Raw genomic sequence first — 20,774 nt, 5'->3', positions numbered from 1 at the left:
GCGCTTTCCTTGACTCATGGAGCTGCGTGAATTTTATTTATACAACCTTTCGCACGATATGGTAGTTTAAGTCCGCTTGATACTGTAAGGCGTAAGCCATTGGTTTCCAAAGGAGATTTTATTTGTGTCGCCAGCATAGCCTATTGATTGACAATTTATGTTGTAAATAGGCCTACCTTATAGGCCTACCTGTAGCTTAGGGAAGCTAACAGCTTTCTATTAGGATCTAGTTTGTTAGTTACAGTTTTGTCATAACTCCCTGATGCATTTTTGCATTTAGAATAGCCAGAGCGTGGATATCTCAATCGGAAAATTAAACAATATCGGGCGCCTATGGACTAGGCTGGGTTGATCTGCCCGCTATTTTTTTTTTATTTCTTAAAAGATTGAGCTTGGTCTGGTGAAAGCCAGACAAGCCATGGACCTCAGTTACACAATGCAAGGGAACATGAATCAGCCTATATTTGCACGAACAACAACGGACAACAGCTCTTCAACTCTGGCCAGTTAAAATGTGTATGAACAGTCTAGCGACGCATTTCATCAAGGCCCATTTGGACATGTCAGTTATTTGCACCACTGGTTAGATGTAAAACAGCATTTCGTTTCAGACTACTGTTACTTAATTTGTGCATTGACAATAAAGTATCACATGAACTAAAGATGACTAAAATCTTATGCAAAAGAAGAAACATTCACAAAAAATCAATCTATCCAAAAAATGACTTTTGTTTTTGGTAGCTGTTGAAAACGGCATGGAACTGACAGAGATGTTTTTGTTTATTAATAAATAAATAAATAAATAAATAAATAAATAAAAAATATAACATTATGCTGATACCTTTTGCTTTTCCCAAATACAATGTAGCCTACAGGTGTAAGTGACCTTTCATCAATCCAATTGCAATGGATGTCCAGGACTGAGCGGCGGTCATATTTTGTACCGCTATGCGGTACATCTAGTTTTTTATATGCCTAGTAATTTTTGACCTCAGTTAATAAATACATTATTTGCCATAACCATATAGCTGTTGTCCAGTTCTCTTTTTATGTGCATTTTTTTGTCAGAGAAGCCCACAACGGTGTTGTTTATTGATGAGCATCACAGTGTTCCACTAGCTGCAAGAAGCCCGTGGACAGAGATGGGATAATGCCGTCAAAGATGAGCCTGATCTACAGTATCTCTATCAATTGAATGCTAATCTTTCTTCATCAAGTGTTGTATTGGTGACAAAAGAGAACAGGGCAGATTATCATGAATTCTCAGTCACTGACTGGCTAATGAGAGTTTTGCGAGAGGGTTGTTGAGCAATTTCTATTTTTTTTTTTTTTATTCCACCCCCCTTTAGCCAGTGTTTGTAGTTCTTGTCCATTTGTAACACAGCCTTTGCAGATGGCCTTGTGCAATATGTAAACAACTAACTCTTCAAAGCAGTGTCAGCATGGGGCTGAATCATCCACACCAATTTTTTTTTTTTTTTTTTAACTCAGAGCCAAAAGGCCTCCTAAACAGACTTTTAAGGGATACATGCTCTCTGGCATAAAACGCAGTCATCAGTCAACGAATAACTCAAAAACAAAAAATAAAAACAGAAGGACAATGACTTTAAGCTTTTCTGTTACATAAATTACTTTAGAGGGTAAAAAAAGACACAAGGGGAGAGAAGGCTGCGGTAGCTGTGGGTCCAGCCTTCTAGAGTGTTCTTTAGAGATCCATTTTCGCCCGGCTATTGTGCTTCTGCCACTCTGTGAGCGCAGTACGACTGAAGTTGTGCGGCTCACTAACAGTGGAGTTCATGATGAGGGCTCAAAGTTGTAATTATCCACAGTGCCTTGCTGGTCAGAAAGAACACAATATGTCTTTCAATGTAGCTGTTGGAGAGCTCTGAGCACACCTAGTAGGCAGAGTGCGAATTACCCCACCATAATTGGGGGGTACTGCTCCTTCACTTCTTCTGACCATAATGGTCCATTACCATATCAATCCCCACCGTGATCGCCAAGTGCAACATGTGTTGTGCAACACACATACAAGGTCTAAACATGCGACAAACTGATAATCAGTAGGCTACAGAATATCTCATCGTTTTTATACTGTATATCCAAAAGAGAACTGTTTTGATCAACTCTGCCCTCTGCCCTCATCTTGTCTCCCTGCGGCCTGCTCACGGCTTTTATCCTGTGCCTCTCTTGTCTGCTGGTCCTTAAAGGGGTCATAGAATGCAAAACCGAGTTTACCTTGTCATAGATGAATAACGATAGTTCAGTGGGTGAAATGGAGATACAGAGAAGTTCAAAACCCCATCCACGCCTCCTTTCTGTGCAAATCTCACAATTCGAAACTCCCGCCATAAAACGGGCGAATCCAAAAGAAGCTCAGAGTTTACGCAAACTCTGAAGTGGTGCCTTATTTGGCTCTGGCCTGTACATTTGTCACGCCCCAAAATTTACATACAGACCAGCCCACTGGTTCGCTGGCCCAAGAACATGAATGGAGGTCGTGAAGATGTCAGACACTAGTTTAGCTAGCCTACTGTTACAAGAATTACAAAGCAGGCAGTTTCTCTATCGAAAATGAGCCAGAGAGGTAAATGCAGTGTTCCAGGCTGCACGGAGAAAGGGGAAGTTTGTCACAGTCTTCCCAAGGATCCGAAGACTCGGCAGGCATGGATAATGTTTGTCTATCAGAAGATCCCTGCAAAGTTCGACGCTCAGCTGTTCATTTGCTCTAAACATTTTACCGAAGACAGCTTCCAAAATGGACAGTTTAAAGCAGGATTTGCCAAACTTCTTTTACTGAAACGAGGGGCTGTTCCGACCGTAAGGTCATCACAACCGCAAGCTGTAAGTATTATTTTGTCGCTAAGCAGTTGATAGCAATGCTAGCATATTGTGTATAGCAACATACATGTACACGTAGAATGTGTTACGATTCAGTTTTGTTAGCAATGGGGGTAACATTATTTCATTTCCCTGACTGTATTTCATTCGAATAAATAACATGTTGACATGTAAATCTACACTTTACGATGCACGTTTGTCCAGGTCTTCGTCAGGTTATTTTGTTATTCTATTCCAGCAAGATAGCTAAAGCTGAGTAGAATCACGATAGCTTGGTTGCTAGAAGCTAGCACTAAGCTGTAATGTTACCCACCTAAGTCGATCCTGTTACCACTTTTAGAAGTGGAAACTAGGAGTAACGTTAACATTATCGTGTAAAATGATTTCAGAGCACATCACAAGAACAACAAGAACAACCACGAACAAAAGTTGCAGCATGCCAAACAGATCCTCCTTGTGTGGCATCTCGCGGGACGCAGCTTTCTTTTACTACATTGAGACCTCACCAACGAAGCAAAGGTAAACGTTCTAATTATTCTTATGTTATCATGAATATTATCAGACGTGTTATGGTGTTTGTGTGTTTCCAAACATGTGTAGCATTATTACTGGGTAGCATTTAGTAGAGCAGTGTTGCCCAATTACTTACCTTGATGACCGAGTACATTAGTGAGCCATTCACAACAAATTAATGAAGTATTCATAGTATGAATAGACCTATTCATACTATTCATCTCACTGAATGACCTGCATTTACTTTTGTGGGGAAGGCTGGTGAAAGTTATTTGTTCAACCAGTATGAATGGGTCTATATACAAAAGATATGACTGATTAGTAAATTGTATGTTGTATCACAGCAGTACATTGTCCTTCGGCACCGAGCAATCCATATGACACCCCACTAAATAGTCTCCCCCTCCCCCTTTGAAGGCATACAGGCAACACCGCAATGCCAAAGTGTGGCAGTAGGCACAACGGCTCCTTCAGTCTCTGGGCCATTCTCTTCAACTCCTTTGAAGGGTCAGAGGCCAGCAAAGAGACCTCACCTTGAATTTGAGGAGGAGGTGGAAGCTGTTTCCTCTGCATGCACTGATCCTCAAGATTCCACATACGATCCTGCACAGTCTGCTACAATGGAGACAGAATCATCTCAGCTTTTGTAAGTAAAGTTACAACTCTCACAATGCAGCAGTGCTATTTATATGCATTGTAACTGTTGTCAGACAGTACAATTGTTTTTTGACAGATTTTTGACTGAGATGGACAATGTTGTTTTTTCTTTATTATCTTTTGTAGTACATCACCAGTGACTTCATATGGCGATGCAAAATACATTGTTTTTGAGCAATGCCTCTTCAGCCTGTTCGAGATCTGCCCTGTGTGCACAAGAACCTGTACATTCCTGCCACGCAGAAGAGGGTCCTTCCTAGCGATCGACCAACTATGCCCTCACTGCAAGTTCTTCCGACAGTGGAAGAGTCAGCCAGTTATTGGGAGCACCCCTGTGGGCAACCTTCAGCTGTCTGCTGCCATTTACTTTTGTGGAGCTTCATTTTCAAAGATGAAAAAGGTATCATTGTGCTCATTGTCCCCTGCAGGAAGTGTTTGTCTTTCACTGATGACTTCACAACTGATCTACTTTTAATTATTTTATAGATATTTGATGCAATGCAGCTGAGAACACACACGTATGATGCCTTCAGAAGACATTGTGTACAGAAATGGGTTTTGTTTAGTGAAAGTGTGAGATCAGGCCTAATTGCCAGCCATCAAAATGCAAATCATTACAGTTTTAGGCTGCTCTAACTGAAAGGCACTTGTAACAACACCGGTTAGAGTACAGCTTTGGCACAGCCTACAGGTTTAGCCAATGCTTTTGCTGTGAGTTAATAGTAGTATTTTGCTTGGTGTGTGCTTACAAAAGTGACAAGTGACAATTGTTACAACATTTCTGCTGTTTCATTTAGGTTGTACCTTGCAGCTATGCATTTCAATGAGAATGCTCAGCGCCCACAACGGAAGACAGCCAAGGGGAAACTAATGTACAGGCTTGTGTTTCCAAAGGCCAAAAGGGGAGGTTACACGGTCAAAAAAAGACAGAGCCAACGATTTGTAAGTTTAAAATGTATATATTTTTTTATACAAACGATTGTGCAACAAATGTGCAACGGTATAGACACTAACAATAACTTATTAATTCACACACAACAGGCTATGTCTTTAACCTGATAAGACTGGTGTTCGAAGAGATCGTCCATGACTCCCTTCCTTATGTGGATGCCGTCCAGCAGATTCCTGTGCCCCAAGACTTGTGTGCTCAGCTTCCCAGACCTTCCAGGGAGGATGCTGTCGCTGAGCATGTGTCACGGTTCAGTCGAGGGGGGGTCTGAACCCGACATACTGCCCTGATGTTTCCGGAAACTCCCTCCGTATGCGCAGCACCACACAAGAGGGGATCACAACACGGACACTTCGCCCAAGGAAACCCCAGCACCAGCTCACGAAAGATCTGTAGGCCAAGTGTCTGCATATATGACACGAACAGTGTATAAAACCTAACTGCACCTACACTTTTAATGTAATTGTTTGTAGATAAAAAATAGTTTCATTAAGATAGTATCAGGGTTCTCAGATGAAACTACATTTATCAAACTAAAAATAGGAAATAATAGAATGTAAAAACAATACCAACCAATTAAAAACAAATTCAAATGCTAGCACATATATAGCCTAGGCTACTTGGGTCTTTTTATGTTTCCACAGGTTTCAATGATGTAGGCTTAGCTACATCAGACCCTCTTGTGCATACCGGTAATATAAAAACACAGGATCTGTGCCAAACTAATTTCAAAAGGGCACAATAATTTATTCAAGATAAAATGAGAATGGATACCTAGGCTATGGAGTTCATCTCCTTGGAAATGACAATCGATTTTACCTCAGCACAATGTAAAGGTTTATTTAAATAGAGAATTACCTTGCTAACTAACCTTGGTAACTAACCAAGGTACACTTTACTAGCCTCAGTGGGTAAGTAAGTAGCAGGTAAGTAGCCAGTAATTCAATGTATGAAGAGGTGACATGAGCTATGAAAGAACAAACACGTTTATAAATGAAGGTTGTAAAATAAAACATTTTCAACAAGCTAGACGTCAGCAACTTACATTTACCCATGCACGTCAGCAAACCGAATTTAGCCTACTGGAGGAATTTACCTAGCGTTTTGTCATTCAATATTGACACTTGCTCAGTTGCTTCTAGCGCCACGGTGGTTAAAAATGGTACGGTCCACAATAGGGGTTTCTGAAATCGCTTTACATTAAAATGTTCCTACAGTGAAAACAGGAGTTGACTTGTATTGTAACTGTAATGATATTTTTCACAATATCAGAAAAATGATCTGACCCCCCCAAAACTGATATTTCTGTCTCTTTGGGGGGGTCAGATCTGTAATTCGAACTATGCTAGTAGGTGTACAATCTGATCCGGCGACTCTAGCTTTTTTCACGTCATCTACCGCAGGCTACCAGAGGAACCAGAGTGATTCTCATATGGGCCTGCTAATGTCCGGTGCTTCTGATAACCCCCACTCATCTGATAATACTTGATCATGTAGCAAAGGAGCGGTAGCCTATCGTTCTGATAGCAGCTAAGAAAATATAGGCTACACTCACTCCGTTAGAAGGCAACTCTCTCAGTTTGCGCTATCTTACCTCCGCAGTATAGCTACAGTACTTCAGCTGGAAGTTTTAACACGCAATTGTGGACTTGATTAGTGCGTAGCCTAAGCTTTTGTTCAGCTGACGCTGGCGCTGCCATCTTAATGATCATCTAGAACCGTACAATAATAAAATTAGGCTATTCCGCCTGTCAGTAACAAAGTTCGAACTAGACAGTAACCGACAAAAAATGTTTTTAATGTAACCTAGGCCTAGTATGTTATGTGGGAATTGCAAGAAAACGAGTGAAAACAATTCCTTACTTTAACCACGCAATAGGCCTTTATCACTGCAGCCAAAGTAGGAAGTGAACAGCCCTGTTCCTGTGTGAGCACAGGTGTTTCTAATTAAGTGTCAGATTCGGCCACAGTTACTTCAACCAGAGGCCTCGTTAATGTTTTTAGGAACACCTGGTGGTTTGCCTGCCAACAGGAAATTCAACAGCCCTGCTTCAGCTGCCTGTGGGCTGCCGTGATAAAGGCCTATTGCGTGTGTCATTTATTAAAATTAGGGCTGTCAATTGATTAAAAATTTTAATCGAATTAATTACATTCTCTGTGATTAATTAATCTAAATGAATCGCATATATAATTTTTGCTGTGAAAGTATTTTAAATATTTATTTAATATTATTTAATTGTATTTAATTTTATTTAATATTTAATCATTGAATAATCAGCATTAGTGACAATAAAGTTCAAAAACTCTTTTATTATTATTTTCACTGTTCAAATAATGGCCATAATAATCTATGATATGACCTAATATGCTGAGGAAATAAATTCAAAAGTGCCAAGTGTTTTTTTTCCACATACAAGGCATTTCAGGCCACAGATATAACCTAGGGGACACAATGAAAACAAATTAACACTCCCCACTATGTAAACACTATTTCTTCGCATTGATGTGCGACTTAAAAGTAAATGTTCCAATCAATGATCTAGGCTGCACATTTTCTTCTCTCCTTCATTTTACAGTCTAATGGTTAATGACTAGAACGGCTCGGGGTCAAAGGTCATACGGAATCGATCAATCTGCGTTATTTTTTTTAATCAGTTATATTTTCTCAAATTAATTAATCGAAATTAATCAGTCATTTTGACAGCCCTAATTAAAATGGTAGGAAAACTGAATCAAAGACAGCGCCGTCCATCAACAAAAACAGCACGGAGTTAAACGTAATTTAAAGTCCCAGACATTTAAAGGGACAGCGATCACTCCAAACATACTGTACTGTAAGCCTACACCACAGGTGATGAACGTGAAATGCTTTGAACAGCCAACAAAACACTGCATTTAGATGACAATAGAACCACTCTAATCTAGCTAATGGTACATTAAGTATATAGCATTCACTTTTTAAGCATTCAATAGCCTAATGAAAACTTCATAAATCAGTCAGTTAAATTGTTCTCATAAAAGGAACAGCAGGTCTACATGTTGAATACATCACATGATGCTATACATACAGCCACTCCCTAAAGTAACTGTGGGTGGCTTTTGGCCTGGAGCTGATGTCATCAGACGGTGCCCAACCTTCTCGGGGTGTTTCGACCCTTAACCGCTACACCCTCCAGCTGGCGGGTCAGCAGTGGTGGCCAGGTCACTGCCCATCATCTCCAGGCCTCCAACCTCTCCAGGCCTCCTCGACTGACATCTCCCACCTCTGTGCCCCCTGGAGGATGTTGGTCCTGGCTCTTTTAACAGAGAATGGCTTTTCTCCTGCCCTGACGAATTGCATTGATGGTACTTGTGGCTTGGTCGGCTGTGGTCTTCTCCTGGCCTGCTCGAAAATGTCAGCCATCACTCGGAGCACTTGGTCATGCCGCCACCTATATCTCCCCTGAGCCAGAACGATTTGGCACCCTGCTAAAATGTGGGCCAGTGTCCCCCTCTTCCCACACAACTTGCAGAGCGGGTCCTCCCTCAAGCCCCACCTGGCTAGGTTCGCTGGTGATGGGAGTGTGTCATACACAGACCTCAGGAGGAAGCTAACACGGAAAGGTTCCAGCCTCCAGAGCTCAGTCCATGTGACCCTCCTGTTTGGGAGGTCCCATCTGGTCCATGTTCCTTGGGTTGCCAGTTCCACAGCCTTAGCCTTCCGTGTCTCTTCCTCCTGGTGACGAACTTCCGCTTGTACCATCTCCCGCCTCTGCTGGACGCTTGCCTTCCTCCACTTTGTGAAGTGAGATGTTCCCAGTCCTTGCCGACCTATGCAGACATTGCCAATGATGTCTCTCAACTCCAGGGAGCTCTCAGCTTGTCTGACTGCAGTGTCTGCTGCCCACTTACGGCCTGTTCGTGTTGTGACCCCTGCGTTGCTTACTTGCTCGTCCTTTGAGTCTCTGAGCATCATTGCCACCCTGCACTTAGCCACCTTGAACTCCTCCACCACAGAGGAAAATGGAAGTTGGAGCTGTCCTGATCGGATGTAGAGCCCAACTGCAGTGAAGCTGGGAGGGATACCAAGCCACCGCCTCAGATGTTTGTTCACTTTCCTCTCCACTCCCTCCACTGCAGTCACTGGGATCTGATAGACTGTCAGCAGCCACATAAGCCTTGGTAGGAGCCCATGCTGGTATATCCAGAACTTGAACTTGCCGGGTAGCCTGACTTGTCAATCCTCCTTAGCCACTCGTCCGCCTGATTTGCAGTGTCAGAGATGTTGTTTCTGTCACTGAGGGTGTCGTCGTACCACTTCCCCAGGCATTTAATGGGGTTATCCCTGATTGTAGGGATCTGCTCGCCTTGGACATGCAGTTCGAAGTTTCCCCCGCCTTATCACCATGCTCCGTGACTTCCTGGGCTTAAAAGCCATTCTCGCCCATGATGCTAAAGCCCCTAATCTAGCTAATGGTACATTAAGTATATAGCATTCACTTTTTAAGCATTCAATAGCCTAATGAAAACTTTGATCTTAGACCGTGCGTACGCTCAAATCCATGCCAACGCTCAGATTTATAAAAAACGTCTTTGACGTGGAAAAGTGCTTATCTCCACGTCAGGTTCAAACTTGACGTACGACCATTTCCTTGTGGTAATGCCGGGGTACTGCAAGTAATCTGAGGTCTAAGTGCGATCAAAATTCGAAGACCAACGATCTCATGTCTTTCTTTGCCATATGCATGATCAATATCAGAAGATTTTTAAAGACGTTTTTGGACACAGCTTAATGTTTCATGGTTTAGCATAAAACTGCTAATGAGAACTATAGCCCACTTAAGAAAGTGAAAAAACGTATAGCTTAGGCCTACTTATTTAATAATATCTAAAAAAACACCAAGACCTACGATAGAATGAGTGAAACATTCTTACAGGTGATCTAGTATATTTAGTGTTCTCACCAATCTAATATTGACCATAAAATGTCCAATTGCCCTCGTTTAGGAGAGGAAAAGTACATTTGTGCCAGGGATGTAGTGGTAAAATAAGAGGTGGGTGAACTATGAATTCTGCAATCTCGGTGAGGTGGACTACGCCATGCGGTATCGGATTTTTTAAAAAGGCATTCAGAACATGTTTGATAATGGTGGAGGTTATTGTACAGTATTGGGAATATAGGATAGTATTGGATAATACAGTTTTGAATGTTAAAAGTGAATAAACTCTTTTGAGAGGTGGATAAACTCTAATAAGAGGTGGGTAGGCCTAAACTCTATTTCTGAAATTTCAGAGGTGGATAAACTGTGTTTACTCGCGTTTAGCCTCCACTACATCCTAATTTGCGCTCATAGGCCTATTCCCAGCTTCGTAACAGAAAGGTAATATTTGAATGTAAGCTATACAATGTAGGCTATAGATATTCTATATCATATATAGCCTACACAACCAAGGGACGGAAGTTATCTTCTGAAAGCAAGGCATCTTCATATTTAGTGTTGCGTCAGAGTTGCGTAAAGAGGTGCAGAGCGCGCATCTGTTTGCTTTTTTTGACTGGCAGTGTCCAATATCAGAGGACAGTACGTGAGTTGAATAATGTAGGCTAAAATATAAAGGTAGGCCTAAAGCAAACAATAAAGGACAATGTTTAAGCCATTGGACATTATTGAAAAAAAAACGATAGCAAAGATATGCAGAATGAATGAATAATGACTGGTGAACTAGGGTACTTTTTCAGCAAAAACATCCTATCCTAAAAGAAACGTTAAGCCTACATGACATATCACGCTTAATTTAGTCCTCTGTTTTGTAGACTAAATCAGCATATTACCCTGGGTCATATTGGAAACGTACAGTAGCCTACTGTACCATAACGTACAGGATTATGCTGTAGGCCTAGGTCTTTCCTTCATAAGGTAGGCCTACCCAATTTTTTTTTCTACAAAGTAGGCCTAAACATAGGCTACTAAAGGTTGATTATTCACATTACTGCAAGCAAAAGGAATGACAGCGAGCAGAGGACAATGGACATGGATACATACGATCTCTTTCCAGAAAGCTTTGCTGGAAAAAACATAATTAGTTAAGCTATTCGAACTGACGCATATAGGCTAGTTAACATCAGATGGCAGGCTAGGCCTATACAATGTTTTCAATATATAATTTTACATAGGCTACAGCATTTAGGCCATTGATTTCATGAAAACCTATGCTAATGATATTGATGAGGGGGTGTTTACAAGGCGGAGACCTAAAACCATCCGGCTGCGCACAAGTTGACGTTCATTTGTGATTTATAATGGGCACATCTGGAAGGGTGGCATATGCACTTTTTTTGTGCGTACGTTCGTGTTCTCTGAATCACACGTACGATCATTTCAGACATCAAATAAAGGATGATTTCAAGATCAAATGAAGGATGGTTTCTACGCAACACTTAAATATAAATTATAAATGAGGCCCCAGGTCTACAGAATATTCCAAATACTGTAGGCTAGTTTCCTTTCACTTCTACTGCAACATATGACTTTAAACCATGTTAAATTCAAAAGCATCTAGCTAGTGACAGAAGGTTTTAGGGGAAGAAAAGAGAACAAACTGCGTAACCTACCTGATTCCACAGTCAATGTTCAGTATTTTGCCTATAATTAAGCCTATAATATTTGGCATTTTTGAATGGCGCGATTTTATTCACGCTGCTAGGCAGCCTGGATCCTATGGACTTTGTTTTCACCTCAACGAAGGAACCTATCACAGAACGGAGAGGGCAGCAAGACGATGACGACACACCGAAGCCGTTATGAGCTACGTACAGACACATTTGATAGACATTTGTAGCGCCCAATAAACGTCTCTGGGCAAGTTCCCAGACCCCAGGCTATCATATCGCTACAATTTTTTAAGAATCGAAAATAATCAAATCATTGGCTTAAAGAATCGATATTGTATCGAAACGTGATGAAATTTGTGATTTATGCCCCTAAATGGCATCCTTACAATTAGCCTACTGTTGTTTTGGGAAGTATTTCTCATGCAAGCACCGTGCATCCATGCTGAGTAATCATTGCAACAAAATCATTGCAATAGTTTGCAATTTTGCATTAGTAAAGCAGTCCACTGATGTGCATGTTTTCACTGACTGCTTTAGTGTTAATTGTTTATAACAAGACCATAACCATGATAATGGTTTTATATCCATTTAGATTTCTGGGCATATCTCAGACTGGAGGTTTTTTCCCCCGGGGGGGGTTGTGTTTCTCTCTTTTTTCACCACACGTGTGTTTGCATCCCTGGACACACACACACACACACAGATATTTACTGTAACTTTCAGTCATGTTTGTCATATAGGCTACAGTAATACTGAGAGAATAATCATATTACATAATCACTTAATGTCAGTATTATTATGCATAACAATGAATATCTAAAATAAGTCTAATCTTATTTTAATGGTAAATACTATGATCTAACAGTTAGTGTATACTTTAAAAGTAATGTTATAAAACTTTTGAATCACAGTTCAGTGATTAAAGAAAGTTAAGTATGTCTCTCTCTCCCTTTGAATCACTCTTTTATTCTCTCTATCTCACTCTCTCTCTCTCTCTCTCTCTTTCCCTGCGCTGTCCTGCTCCCACCTTGGTGTATCCAGTCTCAGATTGTGCACCCCCACGCTTCAGCAATGTTAATTTAGCACAGTTGTAACACTGATTTAACGCCACATTTAGCCATCCCCAAGGCCTTGAAATTGGGATTATGATCTTGATATTGCTCGATATGTAAAAACACTGGGCTGGCATTGTTCTCAGGTCTATGAGATCTAGTATTGTGTGTGTGTGTGTGTGTGTGTGTGTGGGTGTGTGTGCGCGCATCACTAGTATGGATGCTCTGGGAGAAAACAATGTTTGTCTCTGTCATCAGGAACCGAAACTGGTCTGAATGAACTGTATTAACCAATCAGGGAAGGCTCCAGCAAAACAAGCACCTAAATCCACCAATCAGGGAAGGCTCCAGCAACACAGGGGCCTAAATCCACCAATCATTTGTATGTGCACTGGATAGAGATTGAAGCAAAAATGTCCTTCCAGCTTTTCAGATATGGAACAGCAAAAGCTAAACATTGCTACATCTGCACTGTACAGTTCAGGTGTCATCTCATTTCCATGTGAATCTTATTAATGATCATACTCAGTGATTAATGCACATTTATTTCTCATTTCCATGTGAATCTCATTAATGATCATACTCAGTATTTAATGCACATTTATATCTCATTTCCATGTGAATCTCATTAATGATCATACTCAGTGATTAATGCACATTTATATCTCATTTCCATGTGAATCTCATTAATGATCATACTCAGTGATTAATGCACATTTATTTATCATGTCCATGTGAATCTCATTAATGATCATACTCAGTGTTTAATGCACATTTACATCTCATTTCCATGTGACTCTCATTAATGATCATACTCAGTGTTTAATGCACATTTACATCTCATTTCCATGTGACTCTCATTAATGATCATACTCAGTGTTTAATGCACATTTACATCTCATTTCCATGTGAATCTCAATCTCATTAATGACCATACTCAGTGTTTAATGCACATTTATATTCCATGCGTCTGGGTTCAAAATAAAAGGTTGGCGAGTTCTCCAGAAGTTCTCTAACCACATGAGATGCTGTAATTAGTCACTGAACTCCACTCCCTGTGTCAGACCTAGTGTGTGGAGAACTGCAAACATGTTTACTGCAAAAAAGCCACAGCAGAGAGAGAAGTTATACTTTCCTAATGCATAATGCATTACTCTGTCTACACCTGCACCTTGACCTTAATTTTCTGCTGTGCATGCATTAGGCAGTGAAGTCTTGTACACTGTAGGGGAAAACAAGCAATACATCAACACAGGATACCGTAAAACATTTATCCTTGTTTTTGCCACCGCAAGGTCAGTTGGGAAAACAAAAACATGTCTATACATATCTTTGATTGGTTGACTGAAGCAGCATTTCTAGTGAATGCAACTGGCATGGCATTTCATTTTCAGCAGCATTGTTGCTGATCCTGAACATTTTTTTTTCCAAGACAGCTATATGTGTTTGCAAGGAGTGTGGAAAATCCTGTGCGCTGACGAGGATACAATATTTCAACGTCAACTAAACTTTCATGATGTAATCTTTAACATGTCATAACACTTTTTATAACATGTCTATTACACTCTACAGGTTGTGTGGTGACCTGTGTGCCTGGTATGCAGCTATTTTGGTAACGACCATCCATACAAAACTACCCCACATGTCATAACAAGCATGTTATATGACAGTGATGGTCATAAACGGATGAGACACTTTATGCTAGGATTTTTTTTTTTTTAAATCACTTTAAAACAGGTTCATGGACACGTCATCTAAACAAAGCACCAGCTGTATTTTTCAGTCTCAAACAGATTGGTTGTTTTTTTTTTTTAAAATGGCACCAGTGCCAGAGACTTGGCATTTCCCATACAGAATGTGTTCAGACTGCACGTTGTGCTTTTCTTCTGCTGCGCAAAGTACTATTTATTTACCAACTCCTTTCGCTAAGCTTTTTAGGAAGCTGTGGGCAGCATCCCCCTTTTAATATCTCTCAGAGTAATTTAAAATCAGATGTCCTTCCAAGTAACTGTCAGCATGCTGTGCACTCTTAAGTTAAAGTAAAAGTTCAGGTTTCTTTTTTTGCTGAGCAACCGAAGTCAGCTTGCAACAACAACAAAAAAAACTTCAGACCTGAAACAACCCTCATGTTTTTTTCTTCTTCAAAAGATTGAAGATTGCAAATGTTGTGCAAATAAAGATTGAATCTCTATGTTCTTCAAAGAAAACTCCTTTCAACAAATACTTCTCTGTTGTCTTTAACAAAAGTAAATTATTGTGTCTCTGTACTGTTGGTTCTAATGCCAAAAACACTTTGGTGAAGACAGCGTCTTCTCTCCTGCAGCGAAAGATTAAGTCTTCATCCAGGTTCATTGAGGACTTTAAGGAGTTGAAGGTCAGGTTTCATTAAGCCTGTATGTCATTTTGAATTCCTCTCCAGAGAAACATAACCACAGCCGTGCTTCCCCCTACATCCTACTGAATATACATCAGTCACTGAGGATAAAACATTGATTTGATTCATTTTAAAAGGAGATTTGAAGACAATATTATGTCTTTAATATTTGAACAAGAAATGAAGGGTATCATTTTATTTGAAAGGCACCTATATAGATGATATCACATTCTGAGTAAATTAAATTATGTGACTTAATAATTTAAAAAGCAGTTTTTCAGCGTTTATCAAAATCATTTCAATATTCATAAAAGTACATGAGATGGAGCAAACTGCATTCTACCAACCTGTGACAGAAAGGAAAATATGTGAATCCATCATGTTAAAGGTATCCTCACATTCTCTGTTTTGAATATGTATATAAGACGTAATTGTTTTAAACAGTTATTTTGTGCTTATGAATGTTCCCCATAAGTGCTTTTATATTGATTTAACAATGTATAAATTTAAGTTTGCATTTGCATACTGCATACTTACATGCTTCAGGTAGATAGAACCTAAAACAATATGTACTTAATCCCACATGCAAGTCAGTGGGGGCAGTCGTGGCCTACTGGTTAGCGCTTCGGACTTGTAACCGGAGGGTTGCCAGTTCGAACCCCGACCAGTAGGAACGCTGAAGTGCCCTTGATCAAGGCACCTAACCCCTCACTGCTCCCCGAGCGCCGCAGTTGTAGCAGGCAGCTCACTGCGCCGGGATTAGTGTGTCCTTCACCTCACTGTGTGTTCACTGTGTGCTGAGTGTGTTTCACTAATTCACGGATTGGGATAAATGCAGAGACCAAATTTCCCTCACGGGATCAAAAGGGTATATATACTTATACTTATACTGTGTACCTGTTGATGTTATTATTAATGACTAGACTAGCACTTACACAATTGAAAAAAGTACAAACATGCATTGTTCATTCATTTTTATCCTCAAATTGACATTTTAAAACTACACTACTTCAACACATCATAATAATGATGTTATTGTGGGCAAACTGGATAACACTAGGATATTCAGTATGTGCAACTGACACTCACGGATCTTTAACGGATGCAGATTAAACAAACAAACAAAAAGACATTTAACGAACATTTAATTTTCAGCGCTTGTGAAACAAAGCGCTTACCCTGATTGTGAAACTACCCACGCGTCTTAATGGTCCACATAGTACAAAGAAAATGGACTTGGAATGACAGTGGCATATACAGAGATACAGAGATTATAAATTATACATAATTAAAATGATTCCTGTAGCAGTGCAAAACTCTGTGTTAAGACTAAGCAGCAATAGTAGTTTGTTTTTGAAAGTTTAAAATGGCAGTTTCTCAGCTGAGTTAGCCACGCTCACTCCAAAACAGCCCAGAGAGTTAGCGATGCAAAGAGAGGAAGTGAGGTTGGTGCGTTTGGGTATGCGTGATTGCCCATCTGTGAAGTATGTTAATGCACTTCTAATTGGTCTTTCATAGAGCAAAATTAAACCCAGACATTACATAATTACATCAAAATGTTGTATCCCTCTTTCTTTCTCTCTCTCTCTCTCTCTCTTTCTCTCGCTCTTGCTGTTTGTGAGTGTATGTTGTGTGAGTATGTGTGTGTGTGTGTGTGTGTATGTGTGTGTGATCTCTTTGAGTCATATTCTGCCCTAAGACTCTGACTTTGGGGTTGTGGGCAGAGAGTAGGGGTCTCGCGCCAGGGGGTAGGGAGGTTGTGTCATGTCTGGTTGACGCGACTCCTTCCCCAGTTCTGCCCCAGCAGGGCAGTTGGCAGTGAATCGGAACATGCCAGTTCACAAGAGGACATCCACACCCCTGGGGCACGATTTAAAGTACACACACACACACACACATACACACACCACACACACACACACACATACACACACACACACACACACACACACACACACACACACACACACACACACACACACACAGGCTCAGGGACAGAGAATGACACTGACTGGATTACTTTATATGGATCTTACTTCTCACATACCTCTTACTTATGTTTCTCACATACTTCTCATACTTGCATCTTACTCATCCTTCTCTTAATGTATTCAATTCTAGTTAGTTTAATCAGTGTAACAGGCTTGATTCACAATTTTGATAGGATCTTTAAAGGAATAGAATATATAGATTTTTGCACTGACTTCAGACGTACTGTAAGAGTAATTGTCAAAGGTGGCTGAGGGTTGCCTTTGAGTACAGTTGAGTCCTGCCCTGTTACCACAATGAATGAAAGCAGTCGAAGGCATCATCAAAAGGCCTGTTGCCCGGATACGCCATTCCAGGGAATTTGTGCGTGTGGAAACTGCAAGGGTGGCAGATTGGCCGGTTTGAGTGAAGAGTGCCAGAGAGAGAGAGAGAGCGAGAGAGAAAGAGAGAGAGAGAAAGAAAGAGAGAGAGAGGGAGGGAGAATATGTGTGTATGTGTGTTAGATTGGGCTGAATGCACAGATCTGTTCCTCTGATAAGCACACGATTACTCATTAGGAAAAAATAGATTTTTCCATTTTCCGTCAACACACCTTGTTTCATTTGCAATTTTCCTGGAGAGAGTACTCACCTGTGTTTGTTCTTGTGTGTGTGTGTGTGTGTGCGTGTGTGTGTGAATATGTGTGTGCACGTGTGTGTGTGTGTGAGAGAGAGAGAGAGAGAGAGAGAGAGAGAGAGACTGTGTGTATGTGCATACATGTATCAGCTTCTCCCAGCATCAGACTGCTCTGCATCAGAACCAAACTAAAGCTGTGAAACTCCAGTGTGAAATCTGTGCGTGCAAAACTGAGGTGAGAAATCCGCAAGCGTCTCAGCGCCTCAGAACCCGTCTTGTCTTTCCTCTTGCCGTGTTACGGCACATACAACCATGCAGCAGACAAATTCTACATACACCCACCACCGCTGCACACATGCCAACACGCGTGTACCATGAGCGATTTCTGCCTCAGTGCAGGGGATGGCATGCGTATGCCAAACAAACATGCGCAAAGCAGTCGCACTAGATTATTTCTCATCCTCTCCAAGAGGGCCAAGAGCGTTCCCACTCTGTCACGGAGGCCGGGTTGAGCCAGCGTTCGCCGTGAGGGTGCAGACGCCGCTGTTTGGGCCGTTTGATCCTGGCAGGAGCTGGAGGAAGGGAGAGAAGTAAAGGAGGAGAGCGCCATGCAAAAAGAACCGACCTGCTTTAGGAAGATATTAATATAGCAGGAGGGATCTGCATTTCTGCTTTTTGGGTTATAAATCTCTCTCTCTCTCTCTCTCTTTCTCTCTGTGTTGTGTGTGTGTGTGTGTTGGTGGTTTAGAGTGTGCCTATATGTATGTGTGTGTGTGAATCTGTGCATGTGTGAGTGAGTGTATGTACCGTATGTGTGTGTGTGTGTGTGTGAGAGAGAGAGAGAGAGAGAGAGAGAGAGAGAGAGAGAAAGAAACAGAGATAGTTTGTGTGTGTTTGTCTTTATTTGTGCGAGCACTGTGCGCGAGTGTGTATGTGTGAAATGGTGGATTTGTGATCCTGTTGGTCACAGTCCTTTTGTCTTAATGCTGGAGACAGGGGCTGTTTTGGCAGTGTGCATGCACAGCATTTCCGCTCAGTTAGAGGAGTCTGAATCAGAGGAGAGCTCTCACTCTCTCTAGCCCTCTTTTCTCTCTCCATCTTTGTGAACTTCATTATGAAACTACATAGTTATTGATTCTCCAATGTGTGTGTGTGTCTGTGTCTGCGTGTGTGTGTGTGTGTGTGCATGCACGCATGCTTTATTTATACAGTCTATGGTGTTCGTGTGTAAGGTGAGGGTGGGTTGTGTGTGTAAGTTTGTGATATTTGGGAGTGCGAGAGCATGCCAACTTTTTCAAGTACAGTTGTAGTGATTCTTCCGCTTCTTATGCAACTTTCCAGTCCCCATCTTTGTAATCCACACTGAATAAGAATCTGACTGCTTCCTTGCTCTGCTTCCCTAACCTCAGAAATAGCCTCTCTTTCTCAGAATCTCCCTCTCTTTCTCTTCCTCTCTCTATCCCTCTCTCTCACCCACCCTCTCAATCACACACCCTTCTCACTCCTCTCTCTTACACTTCCTCTTCCTATTTCTCATCGGAGCTGGAGGCGTGAGAAGAGTGATGCACATTATTCACTGCCAGTGTCATGGCAACAGTTACCATAGCGTAGAGTGGAGCGGTTAAGGCCTTTTGGGACCAAACCTCCAATGTCACGGAAGAGCTTTGGGGACAATGGTTGCCACGGTCACTGACAACCTAACAACAGTGTGAGGTTCTGTTTGGCCCTGATGTCGACAAGTACAGCAGAGAATTAAGAGAAAGAAGCTATAGGTGGCTGTATTTTATGTAATGTCCTAGATTTATTTGATGTCTCTGTGTGAGTGTGCGTGTGTGTGTGTGGGGGGCGATTGTTATTCAGCGAACCGGGAGGCAAGGCAGAGCAGACTGTGCCGGATTTAGTTTAGTTTTTATTTCTACATTTGGGGCACATGCTTAAAACACTGACTTGGAAAAAAAAAAACTTGAAAGCCCATAAACCCAATCAATATATCTCCCCCTTGGCTATTTTAGATGAATGCTTTCTTTTCTTGCCATTTTCATGCTCTAACCAAGCCAGTCGATACTCGGCTCTCTCCACTGCTTCTGTGGCTGCTTCAAGGTGCATCCCACAGGACTGACATGGATTTGGAGAGAGGCTTCAGCCCATATTAAACCGTGAAGTTACACAATAATTTGTGTTTTGGAGTATTTATAAAATATTATTGAGAAAGCAAAATGCTCAGGGTCTACCAACTGGAGAAATTAGGACATGCAGCTGATGGAATTAAATGTGTGTGTGTATGTTAGTTTGTGTGTGTGTGTGTGTGTGTGTGTGTGTATGTGTGTGTGTGTGTTTGTGAGTGTGTATGTGTGGGTTTGTGTTTAAATGGATGTTCATGTGTTTGTATTTGCTTGGCATTGTATGTGTGTCTAGTGTGGCACATCTATATCCATGTATGTATGCATGTCGGTGAGCAAAATTCTCATGATATGCATGAAGTGAGAACTGGAATAAATGTATAATCCACCCATACATAATACACATATGATAATGTACAGTACAGGCCAAAAGTTTGGACACACCTTCTCATTTCAATGCGTTTTCTTTATTTTCATGACTATTTACATTGTAGATTTTCACTGAAGGCATCAAAACTATGAATGAATGCAAAGTTATTTGGCCCACAGATTAATATTTGTCAAGTTATGGCTTGCTGAATATGGTATTAAATAAAAATGTGAAGAAACTAGAATATAAGACATGTTTTCAGTTATTTCACACTTTTTTCTTAAGTACATAATTCCACATGTGTTATTTACAGTAATAGTTTTGATGAATCTACAATGTAAATAGTCATGGACATAAAGGAAACGCACTGAATGAGAAGGTGTGTCCAAACGTTTGGCCTGTACTGTATGTATAATCTGTCCACCCATCATTTGCAAAAGCATATAATAGAAGATGGAGAGGAGCCTGCACACCTTGATAGGTTATACTGCAGGTGCAGCTATTTCACAAGAACAACTTCTTAAACAACAAGAAAAGTGCAACACTGCTTGCGCCATGGTGCAACTCATTTATGAATAAACTAACATTTTGGTCAGTCAGACCTTCATCAGAGTAATGGAGAGCGTATAATGACAGAAAACGTGAGCGCTTATCTTATAATGGTTGACATAATTCCATATTTATGGATACTTTTAGGAAAGAGAT

At 41.0% G+C, this 20,774-nt stretch overlaps 2 long non-coding RNA genes across 2 annotated transcripts; both read left to right on the top strand.

Annotated features, from left to right (window-relative positions):
• The first annotated feature begins 3,914 nt into the window (after positions 1-3,914).
• On the top strand, positions 3,915-5,364 carry LOC121685283. The gene is made up of 3 exons (XR_006023319.1): positions 3,915-4,000; positions 4,138-4,953; positions 5,053-5,364. It is a non-coding gene; the product is annotated as an uncharacterized LOC121685283 (long non-coding RNA).
• A 1,610-nt stretch (positions 5,365-6,974) lies between these two features.
• On the top strand, positions 6,975-16,050 carry LOC121685899. Its single transcript, XR_006023471.1, has 4 exons — positions 6,975-7,053; positions 7,958-7,960; positions 10,121-10,124; positions 16,036-16,050. It is a non-coding gene; the product is annotated as an uncharacterized LOC121685899 (long non-coding RNA).
• The last annotated feature ends 4,724 nt before the right edge of the window (positions 16,051-20,774 follow it).

This window comes from Alosa sapidissima, chromosome 16 (genome assembly GCF_018492685.1).
Source record: "Alosa sapidissima isolate fAloSap1 chromosome 16, fAloSap1.pri, whole genome shotgun sequence".
NCBI classification, from domain to species: Eukaryota; Metazoa; Chordata; class Actinopteri; order Clupeiformes; family Clupeidae; genus Alosa; species Alosa sapidissima.
Note: the sequence above shows the minus strand (reverse complement) of the source record. Positions and strands in the feature narration are given on the sequence as shown.